Below are 26,850 nucleotides of genomic sequence, written 5' to 3'. Positions count from 1 at the left end.
AATCAAAATGTGCAAATAAAATAATAATAAAATAAATTTTTAAAATTTAGAATAAAAATTGAGCTCAGACAAGAGAGATAACCATGCTTGTCAGGCTACTGAATCAAGTCTTTGCATGAAATCTGACAGAGCAAGTGCTCTCTTGGGCCCTGAAATTGTTGAAGGACATGAGCTGCAGCTTACGCATACAGCCTTCTGGGGAGAAAACCAGCCACAGACATTGTCACACTATATAGGGACATCCTTTGTCACTGAGGAAGGCATCAGGGTGAGCTCAAATGCTGAAAATGTCTGTTTATTTTCTCCTAGTTTTAAGCTACAAGGTATTTGAGTCTACTTGTTTGTATTGCCTTGTCTTTTCCTCATTCAAAGACCCTTATTTCACAACAACACCAACAGTTTAAAAAACAAACCCAGTCTGAGAAACGGAAGGTTCCTAGCATCAGAAATTACCATGTTAGTTAGAAAAATCATTCTAAATACAGTATTGCTCTTTTTACTATAGATAAATCTCAACTTTCCTTAACAACCCCTCCTTCCCAGGAAAGCCATAATGCTGAGAAATGTGACATTTAGATAACAGTATCTTATTCACTATTTGTTGTACCTAGAAATAATAAATTACCACATGCATTTAACATTTTGTAAGTGTGAAGGTTTCTTCCAGTTCTAATGTTTTGTGATTCTAAGAATAGAAAGATATATTTTAATAGTTGAAACAATGAGTCACCAGTGTTTGCTGAGCATTTTCTATGTGCCAGACATTGTTAAATAACATGCCTTATTCATTTCATTCTCAGAAAACATCTGTAAGGAAAGCAGTGCTATATTATGCCCCACTGACAGTGAGGTTTAATGAAGCTGAGCCTTGCTTGGGTTTCCAGAAAGTGTAGAATTGAGCTTTGAACCTGTGTGATTTAACTCAAAGGCCTGAGAGTCAGGCAGTCTCTAATACCAACCAACACACTAAATGCTCTTGTCTATTACTGCAAGATTTTACCTGAAACAATTTTATTTATAAAGTGTGTAGATTTAAAAGAAATTCTAAAGAGAGCATTTCTAAACTAAGCAAGATCTCCATAGACTCCACTCTCTCTGTCAAACCCTGAAAACATGAGAAAAAAATGGAAAAGAGAAAAAAAGCAACTAACAATAAATTTACCAACACCATTCACATAGGGTAAATAGGACAATTTAATTTAAAAACCACAGCAAAGAAACAAACAAAAACCCAGACTCTCTGGGAAGAATGAGACATATTTCTGAGCAGAACAGAAAAGCACAGTCTGGTATGGTTCTTCACACTAAACCCAAGCTCAGGACCCCTCTTAGTGAGGGGAGAATTTCCATTAATACCCCCAACGTGGAGGCAAATAGAATGTTGAGCCTCACCCATTCCCCAGCTCCTACCTTCTGAAGAAGCATTGTGGAGATCCCTGGCCTTTGGAATTGAAGTTCTAGTGCTACATTCTGAACCGGGGAAATGATCCCACGTAGAACTGTCCTATCCCTCCACTCTACCCTCATTCTAAATTTGATGGAGTATAGAGTTACCAGATAAAATACTTATAATAAACAATCATTCACTGTTTATCTGAAATTAAAATTTAACTGAATGTCTTATATTTTTATTTGCTATAGCTTATGTACTTAAACTTGAATATCAGATAAACAATATTATTTATAACATGTATACCCAACTATTGCATGGGACGTACTTACACACAAAAATGCTTCTTACCTGAAGTTCAAATTTAACTTCACACCCTACATTTTTCTTTGCTATATCTGGCAGCTCTAGTGAGGTAGAATCCCTAGTATCAGATCAGATCAGATCAGATCAGTCGCTCAGTCGTGTCCGACTCTTTGCAACCCCATGAATCGCAGCGCGCCAGGCCTCCCTGTCCATCACCAACTCCCGGAGTTCACTGAGACTCACATCCATCGAGTCAGTGATGCCATCCAGCGATCTCATCCTCTGTCGTCCCCTTCTCCTCCTGCCCCCAATCCCTCCCAGCATCAGAGTCTTTTCCAATGAGTCAACTCTTCACATGAGGTGGCCAAAGTACTGGAGTTTCAGCTTTAGTATCATTCCTTCCAAAGAAATCCCAGGGCTGATCTCCTTCAGAATGGACTGGTTGGATCTCCTTGCAGTCCAAGGGACTCTCAAGAGTCTTCTCCAACACCACAGTTCAAAAGCATCAATTCTTTGGCGCTCAGCCTTCTTCACAGTCCAACTCTCACATCCATACATGACCACAGGAAAAACCATAGCCTTGACTAGACGGACCTTTGTTGGCAGAGTAATGTCTCTGCTTTTGAATATGCTATCTAGGTTGGTCATAACTTTCCTTCCAAGGAGTAAGCGTTTTTTAAGTTCATGGCTGGAGTATAAAACAAATAACCAAATCTCAGGATTGACAAAACAGAGATCAAAACAGAGGCCATGAATTCTAATAATGACAAGCTAAAAATACTGGACTCACTTAACCATATAAACTCATACTGAAGAACATGCTAAAAATGGATATATACCAGAAAATAAAGCCTGAGGTATATAATAATGTAACTCTGAGTAATAAGAAAGTGAATTAAAAATAAACAACTGTGCTCCAAAAGAAAAGTTATTAAAAATGGATAAATCTTTATGGTAATTTTTATTTTCTTCTAGCTACTGTTCTATATGTTTTTAAAAATTAAAGATATTCTAAGGATATAAATAATCCCCAGTATCATTCAGAACTAAAAAGCTAAAAGAAACGGGAAGAAGGTTTATAAAATGTTAGATATCATTTTATTTCCCCTGAGAAATGAATCTGACTGCTTGTAAGAGACAATAATACACATATTGGGTACAAAGGGAAAACAAGGCAAGAAGAGGGAATAAAAAAGACAAAGGAATAGAGAGATTTAAGAAAAATTCTTCTGTCTAAAGCTAAGTTTAGACATTTTACAGAAAACCATTATAAGATTATTTCTTGGAACAATCCTCATTTAGTAAGTTCTGTGAGGCCTCATTTAGTAAGTTATGTGAGGACTGGTTTAATTTCCATTTGATTGTCTTCTATTCTTGGAATTTGTTGATTACTAAGAGCAGGGAGAGTAACAATTTTCCTATCCTAATTTTCCACTTTTCCTAACAACTGGTGACTGACAGCTGGACTCAGAGTGAGAGACAATAGACTTGTGCCTTGGGTACCAACAGTGAGGACTGATGATCTGGTATATCTGCACACCCCTCTCTCTACTGTTAGGCTATTTTTCTTTACATTCCCCAGATCTTCAACTAAGTGCAAATATCTCATTCTTAACTATTGGTTATTTTATTCAACCTATACTTAATCTAAAATGGCTAGCTAGATTATTAAATTAAATCTAAATAGATAGGCCAGGAAATTTTTATTTATTTTTTTTTGATAGAGAAACTTTTGGATAGAGGGGTGTTTTGTTGCTGCTGCTACAACTATGAAAGCTTAAAAAAAAAGTATAACATCAGTGCTTATTAATAATAGTTATGAAATTATGGTTGTTTATGTTTGTCTACTTTTTATACAGAGGTGTGATTCATGAGTATCTTTTTATATTACCTAATTTACATATATAAACAAATATTTTAATAATACTATATTAATTATTATTTTGGCTATAAATCTTAGGAACCTTCCCCCTCATCCTCCTCTCCCATTCCACACGAATAATAATCTCAGCAAGTTAGATGTTCACTCATTCATTGCAGCCGCCTGTGTCACCTTGATACAGGTTTCTATGCCTTCCCACCCTTCCTTGAACCTGGTCAATCTCGCGAGATCATGTCAAAGAGATTTCCATACAACTGCATTAACTAGGTCTATCACCCAGAAACTCAAAGCAAGAAGATACTTACTGACAGAACCAAGGAACACCTGCTGGACGAGACCTTGTGTGACTCTGAAGTCATTCTGAAGTCTGGCTCGGGGCACCTAGCAAGCGGGGACGCATCCTTGCAGACACTTCCTGGACTCAAAGGACCCAAGAATGAGAGTCACACGGTGGCTCTAATTTGTCCTGGGGGCTGGCAAAGAGCGAGAAGTGGGACTCTTGTCCCAGAAGAGGTGAAGGGCAGTAACAACTGAGGCCCTGCTTACGGAGGGAACTGCACTGCACCTACCGGAGTCTGCTGTTTTCCGGAAGTCCAGGACACCAGGCCGAAGCAGTAGGATACAGGTACAGGCTCCTAGAAGACCAGGGCTATGTCTGGCAAGGTCAAAGCCTGCAGCAAGCTGAGCTCAGGGTTCCTTTATCTTTGAGGGCAGTCGTTCCTCCAGGCAGTTGTGAGGCATCTAGAATTTGCCTCAGGAGACTGCTCCTCAAGCCTTTCTGCTGAAGAACAGTCTCAAGACATTGCTCTCTCTTTCTAACCCAGCCGTCTGCCAGCACCCTGCTATGGGGACTTGGGCCCTTCCGCTAAACCGCTTCATTAGGAAAAGTTCTTTTTAACATCTTTAATGACTGAGGGTGGAGCTGCGGCCTATGGGCAGGTGGATTGCGGGACTTCCCAGGAAGGCAGACAGGAACCCACAGAAGCAGCCAGCGCGGTGTGCTGTGTGGCTTTGGTGTGTTGGAGAAGGAAGTGCAGGTCCCGTGGAAGGGCAGGGTGAACATAATCCCAGAGGCTGATGCTCCGAGGCTCCGAGAGAGGCAAAATCAATCCCGCGGGGGCTGGGGTCAACCACTCTTCCCAGAGGAAGGGTGATTGCTTGGGATCTTGCGAGACTACCGGGTGTTCCAAGAGTTCCTGGGATGACACATACCTAGGTGCTTCAGGTGCCTGAGGCTTCTTGTCTCACACACTTTCTTAGGAAGTGTGGCTCATACTGCCTGTCAAGTAAACCCAAATTCTCCTTTATGCCTTGCCCCCAAAGTGCTGGGGCTCTTTTGGAGCAGAGGAGTCAGGGGTCAGGTTCTGGTGCAAAAGCTGTAGAGGGGCAGAAACACCTGAGGCCAGAAGAGAGGTAACCTCTACCTGCAGGTGCTGTGAATCTATAGCTCAGAGCAGCGACTTGGGATTCTGATGTGGAACACTGGGGCCCCAGTTCCAAGTATGGTCTCCAAAACCACAGAAACGATAACTGCAGTGCCATTATCCTTAGGGTGCTTGATCCCCTCCACAGCTTCAAGGTGTCTACATTTCCTCTCAGGAGACCATATCCAGGTGAATTTAAAGAAAGAATACTTAAACTGTTTCTAATGATAATTATATCACTTCTACCAAAATAGCAGGTGAAAGAGAGATACGGGTTGTGAGCTGGTTATATGTTTCGGAAAGTCTTCCCTATTTACGATGCTATACAACACCTAATATTTTAAGTATTATTTTTAAACAATCATTGTTTGTAGGCTATTAAGTTTTTATTTTTCTTAAATTCAATATTTTTGTCTAGATATTTGTGGTAAAAATGAAGTAAAATTTCCTCTTTAATAATGTTCAGTTCAGTTCAGTTCAGTTGCTCAGTCGTGTCCGACTCTTTGTGACCCCATGAATCGCAGCACACCAGGCCTCCCTGTCCATCATCATCTCCCGGAGTTTACTCAAACTCACGTCCATCGAGTCAGTGATGCCATCCAGCCATCTCATCCTTGGTCATCCCCTTCTCCTCCTGCCCCAATCCCTTCTAGCATCATAGTCTTTTCCAATGAGTCAACTCTTCACATGAGGTGGCCAAAGTACTGGAGTTTCAGCTTTAGCATCAGTCCTTCCAATGAACACCCAGAACTGATCTCCTTTAGAATGGACTGGTTGGATCTCCTTGCAGTCCAAGGGACTCTCAAGAGTCTTCTCTAACACCACAGTTCAAAAGCATCAATTCCTCGGTGCTCAGCTCTCTTTATAGTCCAGCTGTCACATCCGCACATGACCACTGGAAAAATCAAGCCTTGACTAGACAAACCTTTGTTGGCAAAGTAATGTCTCTGCTTTTGAATATGCTGTCTAGGTTGGTCATAACTTTCCTTCCAAGGAGTAACTGTCTTTTAATTTCATGGCTGCAATCACCATCTGCAGTGATTTTGGAGCCTAGAAAAATAAAATTTGACAGTTTCCACTGTTTCCTCATCTATTTCCCATGAAGTGGTGGGACCAGATGCCATGATCTTAGTTTTCTGAATGCTGAGCTATAAGCCAACTTTTAGAGGATGCTGTGAAAGTGCTGTACTCAATATGCCAGCAAATTTGGAACACTCAGCAGTGGCCACAGGGCTAGAAAAGGTCAGTTTCCATTCCAATCCCAAAGAAAGGCAGTGCCAAAGAATGTTCAAACTACCACACAATTGCACTCATCTCACATGCTAGTAAAGTAATACTCAAAATTCTCCAAGCCTTGCTTCAGCAATACGTGAACCGTGAACTTCCAGACGTTCAAGCTGGTTTTAGAAAAGGCAGAGGAACCAGAGATCAAATTGCCAATATCCTCTGGATCATGGAAAAAGGAAGAGAGTTCCAGAAAAATATCTATTTCTGCTTTATTGACTATGCCAAAACCTTTGACTGTGTGGATCACAATAAACTGTGGAAAATTCTGAAAGAGATGGGAACACCAGACCACCTGACCTGCCTCTTGAGAAACCTATATGCAGGTCAGGAAGCAACAGTTAGAACTGGACATGGAACAACAGACTGGTTCCAAATAGGAAAAGGAGTACGTCAAGGTTGTATATTGTCACCTTGCTTATTTAACTTATATGCCAAGTACATCGTGAGAAACACTGGGCTGGAAGAAGCACAAGCTGGAATCAAGATTGCCGGGAGAAATATCAATAACCTCAGATATGTAGATTTAATAATGTTAATGAAGGGCAAATAACTCCATTTTGTGATCTATATTTCCTGTGATTAGTATAGAATACTCACATAGGAAAGTAAAGCATACATTCAAAATCAAATAGTTTTCTGGGAAGCACAAGTTGATATTTTATTTCTAGAATGAGTCTGATATGTGGAGAGGGTAATAGATATATTTTCTGAACAAATTTCTTTTAATTTTGAGAGATAACCAGATTTTACTCACCAAACTGGGATCATCCATGCACCCATTGGTCAGAAGAGAATTAAACTCCTTGGTTTACGATCTTAAAGGGCTGTACTCCATAGGGAAAAGTTATTTCCTTAAATCAAAACTGTGATACTTTTACCAGAAGAAAGAATAGATCCTGGACAAACAAAATTATTTCCATTTAGGATAGGTGGTCATTTGTGTCCAAATAGCATTGGTGTCTTATTCTAAAATTGGGTTTTCTATTCACTGATACTTTATTGACTCCCATTCATTCTTCATTTATAAGTTGCTAGAAACTTCTTCAAGTTGAAATCTTTCATTTTAGAAGACAGTAATCAAGGTCAGTTTTTAAAATGCAATGTGGTATATTGCATTTGTGCTGTACATTTTCTTCTGTTGAAAAATAAACTGAGGCACATTTAATTTTTCAAGAATTTTTAGCAAGCGTCAATTTGAATTGAGCAGTGCCAAACCAAAAGCTTCCCAGGTGGTGCTAGTGGTAAAAAACCTCTCTACCAATGCAGGAGATATGAGAGACACGGGTTCAATCCCTGGGTTGGGAAGATCCTCTGGAGAAGGGACTGGAACCTACTCCAGTATTCTTGCATGAAGAATGCCATAGACAGAAAAGCCTGGTGGGCTACAGTTCACAGGGTCACAAACAGTGGAACACAACTCACGTGTCTTATCATGCGTGCAAACTGAATGTGGTTAGAAGCTTTTTGCTGACAGGACTCAGAGGAAACACTTTTGAAGAGCCTATGTGGTAGTGAAGCAAGAAAATTGTTTGACTGTATCTCAAGTTGATACCTTAATTGGGAAAGCCTAGTTTTCTGTTTGTGATTGGTTGTTCATAAATTTATCTTCTCAGATACAGATATGTTTACTTGAATTGACTCTAGGTTAGAGTTTGGTTTCCTTACACAGGCTACTAATGCATTAGAACCACCTTAGTCTAATGGTTTCCTTTTTTAATTAATATCTTAATATCATTAACCAACTGAAGTAATGATAAGTTGGAGAGTAGGTAAAATAATTATATCCAGGAATACATTAGAACTATGGGATACATTGGAAAAAGTGCGAGATGTTAGGTTACTGTTAGTTCAGTTTGCTTGCATGCTACCTGAACTTTCATACACCTGTTTTTTAGTCTATCTATATGATGCTGCATCCTACACCTCTATCTGGGGCAGACCTCTCCTTTGGATCACTGGTCTATTTGTCCTGTTGCTTACTTGACAAGCCCCCCTAGACAGCTTTCTTCCCCAACTTTCTCTTTTTGCAATGCTCTAAATCTTAGTTAATGGCTAAGCTGCAAACCTTGGAGTCATCATGAGTCTTCCCTCACCAAAGATATTCAATTGTTTAAAAATTAATTGGCTCTCCCTCTAATTCAATTTGTTCTTTGATCCCATTTTAATCCATGTTGCTAACACTGACCATTAATTAAATATAGCATGTTGCCTGCTAATTGAATAATTGGTAGAATTGGAGAAGGTTCACACAAAAAATAATTTTAGCTATGTAATAAATGCTGCTATGGTCGTATAGTAGGTAAATTGGCTTACCCACTTCTAGATGGTGTGCAGTAATGGAAAAGAACACTACAGAAAGAGAGGCCTGGATTTGAATTCTGATTAGTTGTATGACTTTGGGTAGATTATATGATTTCTTTTAACCTCCTTTCCCTCATCTATTTAAATGGAGATTAAAATATTTATCTTACAGAACTCATGAAACCATTATATGAGCTTATATATATGTACATCATATATATACAGTATCATTATTCAGTCGATAAGTCATGTCTGACTGTTTGCAAACCCAAGGACTGCAGCAAGCCAGGCTCCTCTGTCCATGGAATTTTCCAGGCAAGAATTCTGGAGTGGGTTGCCATTTTCTTCTCTAATATGTATATTACATGAGATTTTGGATATGGCAACCCACTCCAGTATTCTTGCCTGGAGAATTCCATAGATAGAGGAAGACCCCAGGCTACCATTCCTGGGGTCACAGAGTCGGGCACAACTGAGCGACTGTCACTCATTCACTCACTCATATATGCTACGCATTTGATGTGCCTGTATTAAGCAAACACTGTTTGTCAGGCACTGTTAAGGTTTTCATAGTGCCAGTACTTAAGGAATTTATAATCTAGGGGAAAATATGGAAAAATAAAGTCTAACCTTTTGACTTGGCTTATTATGTGATCTGTACTTTCAAAATACCCTATGGATAGTAATCCATTTAATTTGTAGGGTAATCCTTTGAGGTAGGTGCTGTTACTTAACTAACATTACAGATAAATACAATGAATTTCAGATATGATAACTAATTTGCTCAAGGTTATACACCTAGTAAGTAGTGGAGCCTGGGTTTGAACTCTGGGACTGGTAGATCTGGGGCTTTGAATATGCTTTCCAAAGGAGGTGAACCTTATGTTTAGTTATGACAACTAGCAGGGCTCTTGTGCTTCTTCCCTTTATTCTACAGCCTCTTAAACTAGTTTCCTATCTCTCCACACTTAACATTGCATTGCTGACATGTAAAATGAGGAAGTGTTAGTCACTCAGTTATGTCCAACTCTTTGTGACCCCATGGACTATAGCCCACCTGGGATCCTCCAGGCAAGAATACTGGAGTGGGTAGCCATTCTCTTTACCAGGAATCTTCCCAAAAGAAAAGAAAGTGAAGTTGCTCAGTCATGTCTGACTCTTTGCAACCCCATGGACTGAAGCCTCCCAGGCTCCTCCATCCATGGGATTTTCCAGGCAATAGTACTGGAGTGGGTTGCCATTCCTCCCGACCCAGAGATAAAACCCAGGTCTCCTGCATTGCAGGGTGATTCTTAACCGTCAGAGCCACCACTTTAGGAAGCACTAAAATGAGAAAGTCATTGTAAAACCACAGGATTAATCTCTCTTTCTCCTCCAAGATTGTTTCACAAGATGGAAAGAGTGTAGGTCTCCAAGTGACTATTACATGGAGCACTGACCTGTACTGAAGAGTGACATGGGTAAGGTGTATGTGTGTGTGTGTGTTTGTGTGTGTGTGTATGCACATGTGCACACATGCACACACTTAACAGTAGAGAAGATTGTTTATAATGAATAATACAAAGAGAAAAGTATTTTCTCTTACATTCATCATTCATTGCAGGAATTTGGGAGTAAAAGAAATAAAGAGAATACAGTAATAATGTCAAATTAATACTGTGTTTTCAAAGGGCAACATTTGATTGGTGGGAGTTAGAAGAAGTTTACCAGAGAGGTAGTATCAGTTATATAAAACATTAAATAAAATCCCAGTGGAAGTTGAGTATTAGAAGAGGGATTCTTTGTCTTGCATGTTAATATCTCCTCCCCACAACTCCTTTGAGGCAGAAGCCTTAGAGGTAAATTTCAGTGAAAGCAATTGTAGGTAAGAATAAAGTGTAATCAATTTATGGGAGTTTATATCTGATAGATGCTATTTTCTTGATGAAGCTGAATTTAAATTAATTTTCTAAGAGTAAAAGGAAGTGCTGGGAATTTAAAACTTATCTTAAAACTTAGTGAATTACACATTCAAGTAAACTATTGTACTTTTCACAGAAACAGACAATTTTATAATTTTACAAAATATATTTTGTAAACAAAACCTAACCTATGGTATTGGATTAGATTCTTGAAATGACATTACCTGGATAAATCTATTCATTGAACATGGTGGTTAGTACAGTTTTCTTTGGGTGTGTGCATGCAGAGAATCGTCCTCATTCTCTCTTCACAGAATGCTTCAGCCAAGTGCCAGAAATTGGACTGAGAGTGGGAAGAAGGAGATTTTACTTTGTTTGGCTTCTTCTAAATGATGAGTGAAATTTCACAGTCATATCCATCTTACTTTTAATAGGTTGCCATCTTTAAAGAAACTTGTCATCTTCTGAAGTGGACAGAAATTGCTTAGAACTGTTAGGTAGTTGGAGTAGGAAAAAGGAGTCCAGAATGGCAGTGGCTAAAAGACAAGGAAGGGAAAAGCCTGCAAAAATAAAACAAAGGAAGCTCCGAGGCTGGAGTGAGGACCCCAAGTAGAAAAAACAGCACTCCTGGCTAGCCCAATTTACATAGGGCAGGCCCAGGGAGGGAGGAGAAAAAAAACATATAAAAAGGGGAGCCAAAGGGCTCTCTCTCTCTCCCCTCTTAGTGTCCTTTGGGTCGGCATGCCCTCACGCCTCGAGGATGTATTTTCCTTTATTTTCTAAATAAAACAGAGCTGTAACACTGATCTGTCTGGGAGCTGTAACACTGATGTGTCCAAGAACTGTGACACCATCTGTCTGAGGGCTTTAACGTCCGTCGCTCCAAATTTTTGTTGTGATGAGATAGAACCAAGGAAATTACATACTCCCCTGACAGAACAACTGCTTCTTCTTTCTCCCTAAGGGGAAGGTAACCAGACACTGTACCTGTATTTTATAGCTGGTACAGCATGTAGTTAGTGGTTTATATTTGATCTACCTGCACACTGCTCAGTAGACCTTAGTATTTTTTTTTAATGTACCATTAGGTTAGCAAGATGACTTATATAAGACCTTAAGAAAGAGCTTGAATTGCATTTGGATTTCCATCTGAGCTTTTTAAAATGCTAAGGCACTGGCAGACGCTTACATGAACACTTGATATTGTTCTTTGACACCACCTTAGACTAAAATACACCTTTCTTTGTGTTTTGCATACTCCATGGGAAACCACAAAATGTAAGGAGCTGCCAGAAGCAAAGATCAGCAAGGCTATAAAAGGACAAACAACCCAAGGTACCAAATGTTTCTTCTCTGGTTGGAAATTTTGCTCAGAGCATAAATGATGAAAATGAGAGCAAAGGCTGCATCAAAACAATGCAGACTTTTAAAATAAAAAGGAAATGTGAACTTTGTGAGAATATATCCTCACCTCTTTGTTGCCTTCCTCAAATATGCTTTACTTGACAATGCCCTGTTATCATGCGGTACTTAAGGAATTCTGAAGAAAATACTCTTTCTTAAAGTAGTTGGAAAACTGTATGAAAGAAAATGTTTTGAAAGATTTGTGCATAGAATGAAAACATTTTGGCTGTTAACATTTCTGTTAGATATTTGTAGCAGTAGATATTCTGTAGATATTCAAAGCAGTAGTTGCTCTATGTATATATTCATGTACACTTTTTAATGTATTTTTTAAAGTCTTTGAAGACAAATAAATTTAATCTTATCTGAAATGCATTTTTATCATATAGGCTGGATATATTAGAGTACTGTGGTGAAATCTGAAATGGTTGTTTTAATTAGAGAAAAAGAATATACTTTAAAAATTTCTTCAAAAAATTTCATATATCATGTGGAAATAATAGACAAGACATTTTTAGGTCATATTCTTAATTAGTGGAAACAGATAGTTTCTTGTACATTTTGCTTAATTTTCAGGCAGTAGGCCTCTACTCCAGCCCCTGGAGATTAATCATGATTTGTAGAATTAAGGTAATTGCTAAATTCTCCAGGGGGCTTCCCTGGTGGCTCAGTAGTAAAGAACCCACCTGGCAGTGCAGGAGATGCAGGTTTGATCCCTGGCTCAGGAAGATCCCCTGGAGAAGGAATGGCAACACCCTCTGTATTTCTGCTTGGAGAATTCCAAGGACAGAGGAGCCTGGTGAACTACAGTCCATGGAATCACCAGGGAGTCAGATACACTTAGTGACTAAATAGCAACAACAACTGAATTCTTCACTAGTGACTGGATATACAATCAGGGTAGTGGTGGGGAATGATTCAATTTTGGCCAATAAAATGTAAAGAGAAGTTTGCTGGAGTGGGTGGTCTCAAGGGCAGATATGACTTTCTTCTTAACCACATCTTTCAGCCTTAAGCAAGAGCTTAATACCTGGCGCCAGTGTGGCCATATTTTAGTCAAGGGGCAACGTTAGCAGAAGGATGAGAAGTCAACAGGCTAAGGATAATGACCTGCAAATAGAAAGTACCCGTGTACTGACAGCATTTTCAAGCAGCTAATCATTTTTATGCCTATTTGGAGACTTCTTATATATGAAAAATAAAGCATTTTTGGTTAAGGCAATATTAGTTAGCTCCTTGTTATTTTAGGCTGAGAATTATCCTGAATACAAGTAGCTTCTGTTGAACTGTATTTTAATTTCACTTAATTTTAAAAATTAACATGCAGTAAAATTGCCTTTTGGGAGGTATAGCTCTGTGAATTTTGTAAATTTGTGTAAATACTACAACAGCAAGGTAGTGTTTACACAAATTACATGAAGAGCTCTGTGACTCCCAAAATCTCCCTCTTGCTGCCCCTTTGTAGTAATACCCTACCCCTACTTCTAAACTTTGGCACCCAATAATTTGTTCTCTGTCACTACAGATGTCTTTTTGAGAATATCATAAAAATTGAATTGTACAGTACACAACATTTTGAGACTGGCTTAGTTCACTCACCATAATGTTTTTGAGATTTATTCAAAGCACTCTATGTATTGAGTTTGTTCATTTTTACTGTTGAGTTCATTGCATAAAAGTACCACAGTTTGTTTAATCATTAACCTACTAAAGGGCATTGGGTTATTCTCAGTTTTGGAGGGTTATAAGTAGAGCTGTTGAAAACGTCTGTGAAAAAAAGTTTTTATGTAAACATATGTTTTCATTATACTAGGGCAAATACTTAGGAGTGGAAATTCTGAGTCATATGGTAAATATATCCATATTTCACTTTGTAAGAAACTGTCAAACTGTTTTCAAGAATGGCTGTTTCATTTTGCATTTTCATAATGAATGAGAGTGTCAGTTGTTCCACATTCAAACTAGTGCTTTACATTGTCAGAAATTTATAATTTTAAAATGTAATAATCACCATAGACCTCTTCATTTATTTATGCTATCTCTAATTTTTCATCAGTTTCCCTTTTCAGAATTCAGATGTTTTTATATTCATATTTAATAATTTCATTTTTTGGAGATATTATACATACTATTATTTTTAAATTTTGGTTTGTAATTATTCCAATTTCCAATTGGTGATATATAGAAATATATTGTGTATTTTCCTTGTATTATGTGATTTTACTTTACTCACAAATTAGTTCTAGGAGTTTCAAAATAGATTTATTATGATTTTTTACATAGACAATCATGTTATTAATGAGTAGGAAAAATCTTATTTCTTCCTTTTCAATCCATATACCTTTAATTTCTATTTGGTAGCTTATTTCACTGATTAGGACTTCTAATAAGATGTTAAATAGGAGTGGTGAAAACCAACATCCTTATCTTGTTCACAATGTTAGAGGCAAATCATTCAGTTTTTCATCTTTAAATAAGATATTCACTGAAGGTTTCTAAATACTTTTAAAAATAAGATAGAAGAAATCCTTTTATTCTGAGTTAGCTCAGAGTTTTTATTAGGAATAAATTTTGAATTTTGTCAAATGCTTTTTCTACATGAAATGATAATTATTTTTTTCTATTAATGTGAGAGATTATATAGATTGATTTTCAAATACTAAGCCAGCCTTTGCATACCTCATAGCTCAGATAGTAAAGAATTCGCCTGCAGTGCAGGAGACCCCGGTTCAATTACTGGGTCAAGAAGCTCTGCTGGAGAAGGGATAGGCTACCCACTCCAGTACTCTTGGGCTTCCCTTGTCATTCAGCTGGTAAAGAATCCGCCTGCAATGTGCGAGACCTGGGTTCGATCCCTGGGTTGGGAAGATCCCCTGGAGAAGGGAAAGGCTACCCACTCCAGTATTCTGGCCAAGAGAATTCCATAGTCCACTGGGGAGTGGTGGTGGCGGGCAAAGAGTTGGACAGAAGTAAGCGATTTTAACTTCGCTTTGCCTTCTAACTATAATTCTCCACTTAGTTGTTGTTTATTGTGCTTTTAATATATTGCTAGATTTAATTTGTGAATATTTTGCTGAAGATTTTTTTGCTTCTTTACTTGTGAGGAATATTGGTAGGCAGTTGTTTCTTCTTATCCTGTCTGCCCACTTGTGGTGTCAGATTAATGCTGGAGTTCAGAAAATGAGTTAGAAAGTGTTCTCTACTCTTCTATTTTCAGGAAGATGTTTTATAGGATTGATGTTATTTTTTCCTTATATGTTTGGCAAAAGTCATCAGCAAAACAATCCAGACCTGTAGATTTCTTTGACAAACAACTAATCTCAAAAATATACAAGCAACTCCTACAGCTCAACTCCAGAAAAATAAATGAGCCAATCAAGAAATGGGCCAAAGAACTAAATAGACATTTCTCCAAAGAAGACATACAGATGGCTAACAAACACATGAAAAGATGCTCAACATCACTCATTATCAGAGAAATGCAAATCAAGACCACTATGAGGTACCATTTCACACCAGTCAGAATGGCTGTGATCCAAAAGTCTACAAATAATAAATGTTGGAGAGGGTGTGGAGAAAAGGGAACCCTCTTACACTGTTGGTGGGAATGCACACTAGTACAGCCACTATGGAGAACAGTGTGGAGATTCCTTAAAAAACTGGAAATAGAACTGCCTTATGATCCAGCAATCCCACTGCTGGGCATACACACTGAGGAAACCAGAAGGGAAAGAGACACGTGTACCCCAATGTTCATCGCAGCACTGTTTATAATAGCCAGGACATGGAAGCAACCTAGATGTCCATCAGCAGATGAATGGATAAGAAAGCTGTGGTACATATACACAATGGAGTATTACTCAGCCATTAAAAAGAATTCATTTGAATCAGTTCTAATGAGGTGGATGAAACTGGAGCCTATTATACAGAGTGAAGTAAGCCAGAAGGAAAAACATAAATACAGTATACTAACGCATATATATGGAATTTAGAAAGATGATAACAATAACCCTGTGTACGAGACAGCAAAAGAGACACTGATGTATAGAACAGTCTTATGGACTCTGTGGGAGAGGGAGAGGGTGGGAAGATTTCGGAGAATGGCACTGAAACATGTAAAATATCATGTATGAAACGAGATGCCAGTCCAGCTTCAATGCACGATACTGGATGCTTGGGACTAGTGCACTGGGATGACCCAGAGGGATGGTATGGGGAGGGAGGAGGGAGGAGGGTTCAGGATGGGGAGCACATGTATACCTGTGATGGATTCATTTTGATATTTGGCAAAACTAATACAATTATATAAAGTTTAAAAACAAAATAAAATTTGAAATTTAAAACTAACAACAACAAAAAAAAGAAAGGTGGAAAAATAAACGAAAAAAAAAAAAGAAGATTTTAAACTATTGATTCAATTTCTTTAGTAGTTCTAAAACTATTCAGATTATTTATTTAACTTTAGATTAGTTTTGGTAGTTAAGTTTTCAAGAAATTGGTCCATTTTATCTAAGTTGTTGAATTTATGTGTGTAGAGTTGTTTATAGTATTCCATAATGGCCATTTTAATGTCTACATGCTCTGTAGTGACATTCTTTCTCTAATTCTCCACATTGGGGACTTATGTCTTCTGTATTTTTTTCTTCGTGTGTCTTGCTAGGATTTTATCAATTTTATTAATCAGTTTTTACTTTCATTGATTTCCTTTATTATTTTTGTTTTCTATTTCTACTTTCTATTCTTTTTCTTTTTTTTAAGATAGTAGTTTCCAGTTTTTTCAAATCTTAAGCATTTTTTAACCAATCTATTTTAAAATTTTTAAATTCTTGACACTACAGAGCTATACTGACATTTATTAACATTCCACTCTTACATTTCTTATGAACAAACGTAAATAAAATTCAGAAGCCAAAAGTCTAAACAAAGCTGTTTAAAACAGGGAAATGCTTATAAAACTAAAATGGATCCTAGCATTAACAGCTGAGCAGAGAATGTGATTTTTAAATTCTTAGCAGGTGATAAAGTTGTGTAGAAACTGAACACTTACAAATTATTTAAAACTTAGAATCAGAAATCCAGAGAAAGCAATGGCACCCCACTCCAGTGTTCTTGCCTGGAGAATCCCAGGGACGGGGGAGCCTGGTGGGCTGCCATCTATGGTGTCGCACAGAGTCAGACACGACTAAAACGACTTAGCAGCAGCAGTAGCAGAATCATAAATCACACAATTGGATGATGGGAAAACAGCAGAAAATACGTACAAGTGAGCCTACACTATTCTAGCTATACCCCATGCCCTTGGAGAGGAAAGCCTGGCATTAGTTAAATATTGGTCCAGACTAACACTGTCAGAAGAACCAGGGATAGTAACCTGTCTACTAGAAGAGCTTTCTACTGGATTGGCATTTAAATATTTTAAAAAATTCTTTCTCTCTGTTAAAGAAAATGCATAATTTCTGTTGATCTGTTTTATTTTATTTTATTTTTTAAAATTTTATTTTATTTTTAAACTTTACATAATTGTATTAGAGTTTTATCTACTCTTTACTCTCTCAGATCTGATTATTGAGCCCATCAAATGATATTTTAAAAGTTTGGTTATTGTTTCAGTTAGAAAATTTCAATTTGATTTTCTGTGTAACTTCTGTTTCTTAGTAGTATGTTTCCATCTTTTCATTCATTTCAAGAGTTTCTGTCTTTATTTTTTGTAAGATTTAAAAAGAAAAAAACAGCTTCATTAAAGTCTTTGTCAAACAAGTCCTGGTATCTCTGTCAACTTGGTGTTGGTATATGTTGATTGTCTTTTTTCCATGCATATTTAGATTTCCCTGATTCTTCATATCCAAGTAATTTTGGATTGTATCATGGACATTTTGCTTTATGAGACACTGAGTCTCTTAAAATTTTATTAGAAATATTTACATTTTTGTTTTAGCAGGAAAAACATTCAATGCCACTCGGACGAAAAGTTCCAGTTTGGCCTTCTTTTGATTGTGTTTACAGCATCAGTTCTACTTCAAAGCCTTTACAATGCTCTTTGTATCTGCCACATGTGTGTGCTACCCAGTGGCCAGTCTGAGATCTAGACAGTGATCTATATCTTACTTGTTTTCAAAAAGTCTATGATATACTGTTTAGGATCAAAAGTATATATGCACAGCTCAGTGGTGAGTTCAGTAGTTCATAAGCTCATTTATAAGAATTATTTCCCAATATTCTCCCTCTCATTAATAATCTCATTAATACTTTATGATTCCCCAGGAATCCTCGGACTTGCAATATGGGATTTTATTTGCCCTGTTCTTCCACTCATTTCCTTTGAATGTGATCATGTCTGGAGCCAAACAGTGGAATCACAGAGACATAAAAGCAGTTGACATACTCCCCACATCTTGGGTTCATGGTTCCATTTTTTTAGAGGGAATATTTATCCTCCTCCATAGTGGTAAGCCCTCATGAGTCATCATGAGCTGGGGCAAGAGACAACAGTGAGAAGAAAGAGAGAGCTATCCACTTCTCTTTCTGAGTATTATGAGGCCGCTTTCCTAATCCTCCTACCTGACTTGATGTCTTCTCCTCCAGAGCTTCTTGTGTGTGCTGATGTCCACTTACAGATCTGAAATTTTGTTGAAACCAGATAAGAAAATACTGATGTTCTCAGATAGCTGCTCCATCTATTATGTCTAGGATTTATATATGCATTCAGTAAGAGAGACAAGAGGAAGGATGCTTGCTGAAACAAAAAATAATCTCATTATTTTTCACTTTATTTCTAAAAATGTACTGTGGTTAGTACTGTTTCTGAGTCTAGTCGTTCAAAACTAACAGTTAAATCTGTCATCCATCCAATAGGCGATCACCCTACAGATGCTTATCACATCAGACCAACCAGGAATCACAAATTCATATTCAGAGAGAAGACAAGGTTTGTGGTAAGTCTGATTTATAGAAATTAATCATTGTGCTCTTTCCATTTCTACATCTTTAATGGTATCACCATATGTATCATTATATTTTAATATTAATAACAGCTATGATGACTGGTGTTTACCATATAAGTGCTTCTCTTGTTTTATATAATTTGATCGTTACTATTAACAGCATACAATAGAGTGCTATTCTTGATATGGAAAAGTTGGAATTTAAAAAATTTAATTCATAGCTCAAATATCAGACAGCTAGAAAAAAAAGGTGCTACCAAATTCAAACAGGAGTTATTTGACACCAGTATTTATTCTCTTGGTCAGTCTGTACGATTTACCTCACATGAAACTCATACTATTCCATGAGTACAATCAAGCTATGTATTGCTAGAACTAAAGTACATATTCAGCTAAATTTATAGTTCTGGCTTATTAAATCTACTCAGTTAATAAGAAGTTTTCATATTACTAAAACAACTTAAGAACTAGAGTACATCCTTATAGAAAATGTTATAAAAATTGTTGTTATACTCTACATGTAAAATGTCAGTCAATTCTTGCCATACAATAAGCTCTTGCTATCTTTTCATACCTTTTCCAATTTATTTCTTTAAAGTCATTATATTAAATTATATTTGTTACGGTTTCAGGCATTATGTCCTATAGTATCCATCACATCAATAGAAAAAAAAAGCAATAAAGATAACAGACACTTTAGTGTATTATAATACAATATGACACCCCATATAATAATGATGTTGAAGATTTTATTCTGCCAAATGGCTGCATGGTCACTGAAGTTTGTTCAGCCAGTGATCTGTTCAGCATAATGTAACTGGAAGGTATTACCTTTGTCAAAATCTACCTTCTTCAGTTCAGTTCAGTTCAGTCGCTCAGTCGTGTTCGACTCTTTGCGACCCCATGAATCATAGCACGCCAGGCCTCCCTGTCCATCACAAACTCCCAGAGTTCACTCAGACTCAAGTCCACTGAGTCAGTGATGTCATCCAGCCATCTCATCCGCTGGCGTCCCCTTCTCCTGCTGCCCCCAATCCCTCCCAGCATCAGAGTCTTTTCCAATGAGTCAACTCTTTGCATGAGGTGGCCAAAGTACTGGAGTTTCAGCTTTAGCATCATTCCTTCCAAAGAAATCCCAGGGCTGATCTCCTTCAGAATGGACTGGTTGGATCTCCTTGCAGTCCAAGGGACTCTCAAGAGTCTTCTCCAACACCACACTTCAAAAGCATCAATTCTTTGGCGCTCAGCCTTCTTCACAGTCCAACTCTCACATCCATACATGACCACAGGAAAAACCATAGCCTTGACTAGATGAACCTTTGTTGGCAAAGTAATGTCTCTGCTTTTGAATATGCTATCTAGGTTGGTCATAACTTTCCTTCCAAGGAGTAAGCGTCTTTTAATTTCATGGCTGCAGTCACCATCTGCAGTGATTTTGGAGCCCAGAAAAATAAAGTCTGACACTGTTTCCACTGTTTCCCCATCTATTTCCCAAGAAGTGATGGGACCAGATGCCATGATCTTCGTTTTCTGAATGTTGAGCTTTAAGCCAGCTTTTTCACTCTCCACTTTCACTTTCATCAAGAAGCTTTTTAGTTCCTCTTCACTTTCTGCCATAAGGGTGGTGTTATCTGCATATCTGAGGTTATTGATGTTTCTCCCGGCAGTCTTGATTCCAGCTTGTGTTTCTTCCAGTCCAGCATTTCTCATGATCTACTCTGCATAGAAGTTAAATAAGCAGGGTGACAATATACAGCCTTGACATACTCCTTTTCGTATTTGGAACCAGTCTGTTGTTCCATGTCCAGTTCTAACTGTTGCTTCCTGACCTGCAATACAGATTTCTCAAGAGGCAGATCAGGTGGTCTGGTATTCCCATCTCTTTCAGAATTTCCCACAGTTTATTGTGATCCACACAGTCAAAGGCTTTGGCATAGTCAATAAAGCAGAAATAGATGTTTTTCTGGAACTCTCTTGCTTTTTCCATGATCCAGTGATGTTGGCAATTTGATTTCTGGTTCCTCTGCCTTTTCCAAAACCAGCTTGAACATCAGGAAGTTCACTGTTCACGTATTGCTGAAGCCTGGCTTGGAGAATTTTGAGCATTACTTTACTAGCGTGTGAGATGAGTGCAATTGTGTGGTAGTTTGAGCATTCTTTGGCATTGCCTTTCTATGGGATTGGAATGAAAACTGACCTTTTCCAGTCCTGTGGCCACTGCTGAGTTTTCCAAATTTGCTGGCATATTGAGTGTAGTACTTTCACAGCAACATCTTTCAGGATTTGAAATAGCTCAACCGTAATTCCATCACCTCCACTAGCTTTGTTCGTAGTGATGCTTTCTAAGGCCCCCTTGACTTCACATTCCAGGATGTCTGGCTCTAGGTCAGTGATCACACCATTGTGATTATCTGGGTCGTTAAGATCTTTTTGTACAGTTCTTCTGTGTATTCTTGCCACCTCTTCTTAGTATGTTCTGCTTCTGTTAGGTCCATACCATTTCTTTCCTTTATCGAGCCCATTTTTGCATGAAATGTTCCCTTGGTATCTCTAATTTTCTTGAAGAGATCTCTAGTCTTTCCCATTCTGTTGTTTTCCTCTATTTCTTTGCATTGATCACTGAGGAAGGCTTTCCTAAATCTTCTTGCCATTCTTTGGAACTCTGCATTCAGATGCTTATATTTTTCCTTTTCTCCTTTGCTTTTCACTTCTCTTCTTTTCACAGCTATTTGTAAGGCCTCCCCAAACTGCCATTTTGCTTTTCTGCATTTCTTTTCCATGAGGATGGTCTTGATCCCTGTCTCCTGTACAATGTCACGAACCTCATTCCATAGTTCATCAGGCACTCTATCTATCAGATCTAGGCCCTTAAATCTATCTCTCATTTCCACTGTATAATCATAAGGGATTTGATTTAGGTCATACCTGAATGGTTTAGTGATTTTCCCTACTTTCTTCAATTTAAGTCTGAATTTGGTAATAAGGGGTTCATGATCTGAGCCACAGTCAGCTCCCGGTCTTGTTTTTGTTGACTGTATAGAGCTTCTCCATCATTGGCTGCAAAGAACATAATCAATCTGATTTCAGTGTTGACCATCTGGTGATGTCCATGTGTACAGTCTTCTCTTGTGTTGTTGAGAAGAAAGGAAAAGTTGCCCTTTCATATATGCAATATCTTTGTCTTTCTGTCTTCACACACACACACACACACACACACACACAGGTGCATGCGCACACATAAAATATTACTGTGATTAACAGTGCAAATATGTGGTCAATGCACTTCTATTGAATTTCAGTCTAGCCATTACTAGTTGACCTCGGGTAAGATATTTATTTTGATGAACATTAGTACTTTCATCTACAAAATCGTGATAATGATATTACCTTTCTCATAGTTTTGAGCACTGAATAATATATTGCATAAAAAACATCTGGCCATATGCCTAGATACTGTGTAATCTTTCTAAATTTTATTATTTATTCATATATGTTTTATTCTGAATTTTTTATGTTGCATTAGTATTTTTACTATCATTGGAGCACTGCATTATTTTCATGAAGGCACATAATTATACATATATCTATGAAGCATGACGTTTGATTGAATAAAGGGAAAAAATGTTTTGTTATTTCTTAGGGGTTTGTCTAAGTCTGGGGTCAAAAAAATCAAATGATCTCAGAAAGTGCCAGGGAGACTGTGCACATGTGTAAGAAGGCTAGTGTAGAATAAGGGAAAGTGGTATCAGCTACAGCAAACTGGTGGGTACATGATCCTTGTAAAGGCATTCAGTTTTACAGATACATCTGCCTGCAGGCATTCCACCCATAACCCCTGAGTTTGCAGCTCTTGACATGGAGAGGTGTGGGAAATCCCTGATTTATACAATTAATACTATCAGTGTGATATTTGGAAAAAAAAGTGAAAGAAGAGAATAATAGAAATTGTACGTTCAAAGTTTGCACATTTTAAGTTAAAATTCATAAATTTCTCATTGTCAGTCTTTAACGTGAGTCAGTTGTCTCTCATTTGAGTATGCATTATAATGCCTGTCATCTTTCTGAAATAAATCACACTATATTCTACAGTTCTAATTTTTAGTTTCATGAAAATAAAATGGGAAATTGAAGTCAGTTTTGAAGTAATCTGAAGGCAGAGTCTTTTTAGATTTTATGATTTTTCCTCCCAATATTAATCATACCTAATTTGGTGGCATCTTTATTTTTATTATTGTACTTGTCAAAAATTTCTAAAACTTCCAAAAGATTTTGACAGAAGTAGCAACAGTACTTATTTGGAAGAAAATATTTAACTAAATTTTATCATTTCAATGATAATTCAAGGGAATAAAAGTTTTGGAATGATACAACTGCCTCTATTTATATTATTTATGCTTTACCTCTCTGTATATGATTCTTTTATATATATTCTCTATATGTGTGCATGTACATGCCGAGTCTCTTCAGTTGTGTCCGACTGATTGTGACCCTATGGACTGTTGCTCACCAGGCTCTGTGTCCATGGGATTCTCCAGGCAAGAATACTGGAGTGGATTGGCATGCCCTCCTCCAGGGACCTTCACCACCCAGGGATCAAACCTGCATCTCTTATGTCTCCTGTATTGGCTGGTGGGTTCTTTACCACTAGCTCCACTTGGGAAGCCTCTATTCTCTCTATGTATTCTGTTTTATATATATATATATATATATATATATGTATGTATATATGTATGTATATATATATATATATTTCACACACATACCTACAAATATTTACTAGGAGTGGTTTAGGAAACTAGGAATGATATTTATTATTATTAACATGATAATTATTTCCCTGTAATAATGAAACATGAAGTCAGCTTAAAACTCCACATATTTTAACTTGAAACTTCAGAACTTACAATAATCTAAACTTTCTTTAAAATACCTTCCATTTAAATTTAGGAGGAAGTCATGCCAATTTTGGGCTTCCCTGGTGGCTCAGACGTTAAAGAATCCACCTGCAATGCTGGAGACCTGGGTTCGATCCCTGGGTCAGGAAAATCCCCTGGAGGAGGGCTTGGCAACCCACTGCAATATTCTTGCCTGGAGAATCCCCGTGGACAGAGAAGCCTGGTAGGTTACAATTCATAGTGTTGCAAAGAGTCAGGTACGACTGAGCAACCTAGCACAGCACAGCACATGCCAATTTTATTTCAAAACATTTAATTCAAACAATCACTCTTTTTCAGGTTTATAAGACTTGTCAGTTAATAAACAGCATTTTATTAAACACTATCTGTTAGACGCTGTGCTAGTCTCTGAGCACACCACAGTGGAGAAGGTAGAATTAGCTCCTGACCTTGTGGTACTTACAGGAAGAATGCTGTTAAAGAAATAATTATAAGAGCTAAATGTGATATGGAGAAGTACAGGATGATTTGGTAGTCTGAAATATGAGACTTAAAGGGGATGTTAAAGACTGTATCTATACCTAAAATCTCTACTAAGTGGTATTTTGGCCTATGATTGAACTCTTGTGATGGAAAATCCATGGTCAGTTAATTAGTCCATTTGTTCCTGAAGAAAAAATCAACAATTTGTAGCCTAGCAAACTTGAACTTTCTCACTCACTTGGGCTTCCCCACTCATTTGAGTACAGTGCTGAGACAGATGACAAAATGCCTGAAAAAAAGATTTGTGTGCCACTACATGCTATAGTTCTTAAATTCCTTGACTCTTGTGAAAATAAATTTTCGATACTATAGCAGGTTCCACTGCTATGTCAACATTTTAGAGATGGGGCTTTTTCCTATGTGTCTGATCTCTAAATCATATATCTGAAGACCAAATTTTTTTTCTTAAATCATTTATCCCTGTAGCACTTTGACCATGTCATATTCTTTATATAAAAGGTCCTGATTCTCTAGCTTTCCTAATGCCACAGTGGTAGGACTGCAATGTCAGATTCAAATTTGTTATTTCTCTCTTGATTGTCTCAGTCAGAGATGAATAAAGTATGTGGTGCTCATATGTAGTGACCTTGCAAAAGAATTTGTTCTGTTGCCCCAAACAACAGTCATTTGTTGTTTGGAGTGAGTCATTAATTTTCTCTGACAGATTGAAGATGGTATGGGAATTAAGGTGCAGCCTACAGACCACCTGTCTCAGATAACTTAACCAATGACATCATTTTGCTTTTACTGTCCAATCACATTTGTTCTAATCTCTGACCAGTGCATGCTAGCTCCAGAAGATACTTTTCCAAATGACCTGAATCAAGACTAATAACATTTATATCTGAGTTTTCCATCTGAACTGCATGATAAATAGAGACTGAACCTGATTAATATTTTACAGTCTGCATTCACAACTACTTGGGAGAAATAACCAAAAAGTCATAATTCATTGAGTAGGACCTGTTTTGTGTGTGTTTTAAATTCTTTTTCTCTCTCTTAGAAATTTGCATCTTTATATTTGGGAAGAGCCCCAGTAAATAAGAAACTCCCCTTCTCCATGTATCTTTCCAGTTTATTGCAATTATGTTGGCTGTATTGTATCTTAATTTTAAGCTGTTTCACCAAGTATTATGTTATTTGTTTAATAGCCTCACCAAAATGATAATATTGGTATGAATGAAGGGTAGTCCAGCAGCACTCAGGACCGCTGAGGGTAGCATGCTAATCCAACATAAATGAATTTGGGAAAGATAAGATAGATCTGCTTTATTTCGTTCAGAAAATAAGCCATTACAGAAAAGTTTTAAGGTTATTTAGGTGTATATACACTTCTCATAAATGGAAGGAATGTATTAATGAAAACAGAGAAAGAGAGAGGGAGCATAAATCCAATTATTATTATTTATTTACCACTGATGTCTGGTAGTAAAGTGGTCATTATTTAATCTAGTAACCAATTTACATTTAATGAGGGCTCACTATATTTAAGACAGTGAGAATAAGGTACACTGCCTGCAGCATATCTTAAAGGCTCACACAATTAAGTTGAGAACACAAATATTTATCGGTTTAAGAAGAGTCTACAGGATATGTGAACAGACTGATGAAACTAACACCAGAGAATCAAGAGAGCCCTCTCTGAGGGAACAATGGCTAGACTGAGATCTGAAGGGTAAACAGAACTTTAGTGACTCATCTGTACATGCCTAGCACCTCTCAGATGGTAAAGAATCTGCCATGTGGGAGACCCGAGTTCAACCCCTGGGTCAGAAAGATCCCCTGGAAAAGGAAATGTCAACCCACTCAATATTTTTGTCTGGAGAATTCCATGGACAGAGGAGCCTGGCAGGCTGCAGTCCCTGAGGTCGCAGTCGGACATGACTGAGCCACTAACACTTTCCCTTTTACTTATCATATGCATTCAGAGATATACCTTTCTCCATCAGCGATGGCACTCTTCCCTATCCCAGCAGAAAGTTCTGGCTCTGGGTCTGAACCCAGATTATAAAGTAAGAATATCCTGAGCTTACCTCCTCTCATGGGCACACCAGCCTTGCCACTACTTACAGAGCAACCATCTCTGAGAATGACCTGAAGATTAGCAGAAAAAATGTTCCGCAACAATACATATAAAGAAAAGGCCACAACAAGATAGGTAGGCTGCTGCTGCTAAGTCACTTCAGTCGTGTCCAACTCTGTGTGACCCCATAGATGGCAGACCACCAGGCTCTTCTGTCCATGGGATTCTCCAAGCAAGAATACTGGAGTGGGTTGCCATTTCCTTCTCCAAAGATAGGCAGGAGGGGTGGAGATATGGTCTAGTCGGGACCCGTATCCGCAGTACTGTGAACCAGAAAAGTGGAAGAAAAGTCGCAACTACAAAGTTCTTTCTTGAGGAGCAAGGCGTCTGACCCTCACTCAGGCTCAACAGCCTGGGGAGCTGTACCAGGAATATGAGCCCCCAAAATGTTGGGCTTTGAAAACTAAGCAGGGCTTATGTTCAGAGAGCCAAACAACTGTGGGAAACTGAGATTCCACTCTTAAAGGGCACATGCAAAAGTTCACTCAATCTG

General features: G+C 37.8%; 1 long non-coding RNA gene across 1 annotated transcript; it reads left to right on the top strand.

The window, feature by feature from the left end:
- Positions 1–10,893: 10,893 nt before the first annotated feature.
- LOC138984239 (uncharacterized) lies at positions 10,894–23,937 on the top strand. Its single transcript, XR_011461507.1, has 3 exons — positions 10,894–11,826; positions 18,748–18,827; positions 23,784–23,937. It is a non-coding gene; the product is annotated as an uncharacterized lncRNA (long non-coding RNA).
- The last annotated feature ends 2,913 nt before the right edge of the window (positions 23,938–26,850 follow it).

This window comes from Bos mutus, chromosome 20, assembly GCF_027580195.1.
Source record: "Bos mutus isolate GX-2022 chromosome 20, NWIPB_WYAK_1.1, whole genome shotgun sequence".
Taxonomy (NCBI): Eukaryota; Metazoa; Chordata; class Mammalia; order Artiodactyla; family Bovidae; genus Bos; species Bos mutus.
Note: the sequence above shows the minus strand (reverse complement) of the source record. Positions and strands in the feature narration are given on the sequence as shown.